We start from the raw sequence: 1758 nt of genomic DNA, 5'->3' as shown, positions 1-1758 counted from the left end.
ATCAGCAGATAACATACACACACACACACACACACACACACACACACAGCAGCAGCAGCAGCAGCAGCAGCAGCAGCAGCAGTCCAGACCACTCGGCAGACACCATACACGAATCAGCAGCAGCTCGATCCAAAATAAATCTCGAGGCTCTGCCAGCTCATGAGTTTGTGGAAGTAGCAAGAAGCCACTGGAATATTACAGTTCTTTGGTGAGTTACTTTCTAGGAAGTCACAACAAGCAAAGATTAACAATGTGGTGCAAGGCCAATCAGTGCCAGAGCATCATCAGCGGAGACTAGCGAATCGGTGCGAAGGCGAACCAAGCACGAGCCTTGTCCACCGTTTGTGGTCATATTTATATTCTTTCCAGACAGCACATGTCCTCTCACTTGTCTGCCCCAGCAAAACATCACTATGACCTAACTGAGTCTACAAAGAAACGAGAAATTTCCACTTCAGTAACATATGGATAGGGACTAGAGAGATTGCTCCGTGGTTAGGAGCACTGACTGCTCTTTCAGAGATCCTGAGTTCAATTCCCAACAACCACATGGTGGCTCACAACCATCTGTGATGGGATCTGATGCTCTCTTCTGGTGTGTCTGAAGATAGCTTCAGTGTGCTCATATAAATAAAATAAATAAGAAATAAATAAAATAAATAAAAATAAAATAGAAAACTTTAAAAAAAATGGTCCGCAGGGGCTCGTTTGTTTGAATGTTTAATCATCAGCAAGTGAAACTCTTTGAAAGGATTAGGAGGTGTGGCCTTGTTGGAGAAGGCATGGATTTGTTGTGGGCAGTGTGCACTTGGGGTGGGCTTTGAGGCTCAAAAACCTATGCCAGGCCCAGTCTCTCTCCTCCCTCTCCCTTCCCCCTCACCCTCCCTCTCACCTCCTCTCCCTCCCTGTCCCTCTCTCTCTCATCCTGCTGATTGGGATGTAGCGCTCAGCTACTGCTCCAGCTCCATGGATGCTGCTTCTTGCCATGGCCATAACGGACTAAGCCTCTGAAACTGTAAGCCAGCCTCCAGTTAAATGCTGCCTTGGTTGTGGTGTCCCTTCACAGCAATAGAAAGGTGACTAACAGTATCAGAGACTCCAGCTCCCAGTTGTTTGGCCTCATTGCCTTGGGCAGTGCATCATGAGCGGCTAGAGCTTGCTGTCCCATTTTCTCTTCAGAAGCATATCCCTGATAACTAACTTCCTTCTGGTTGTCCTCACACCCTAAAGGCATCTCCAGCTTAGACAGATGTAGGCAGCTGATGCCTAAAAGATGGCGCCGGTTTCTGGTGCCGGTCTCCGCCAACACCACTGAGCAGGCACTAGCCCGAATCTGGCGCCAACCCCTCCTGAGCGGGTGCATGCAAATTAAGGTGCCGGTAGACTGACCAATCCCAGGAGGACACATAGCCCTCACCAGTGCTGGGGTGTATATAAGGAGTCCTCCCTGGGTTCCCGGGGTTTCTGTAGCATCTAGGCGTTCCTGGAATAAAGCTGTTGAGAAGAATCCAACTGTGTTGCGTTTTTCCTTGCTGGACGAGGTGGGCACAACAAATTGGTGGCTGGCACGGGGACCCGAGGATCTCGTGGATTCAGAACTCTTCAGCTGAGGAACGGTGGTACCCGTAAGTCTCCCAAATTGATCCCCGGTTAAAAGGAGGGATATGTTTTTCTCACCCATGTACCCAGTGTGGGTAGCTCTTATCGTTGTTGTTTCATTTTTTGTAATTTCTGGCCTCTGCTTTTGTTTGATAGAAG

This window comes from Mus caroli, chromosome 10 (genome assembly GCF_900094665.2).
Source record: "Mus caroli chromosome 10, CAROLI_EIJ_v1.1, whole genome shotgun sequence".
NCBI classification, from domain to species: domain Eukaryota; kingdom Metazoa; phylum Chordata; class Mammalia; order Rodentia; family Muridae; genus Mus; species Mus caroli.
The sequence above is the reverse complement of the archived record's forward strand: the minus strand, read 5'-3'. Positions refer to the sequence as shown.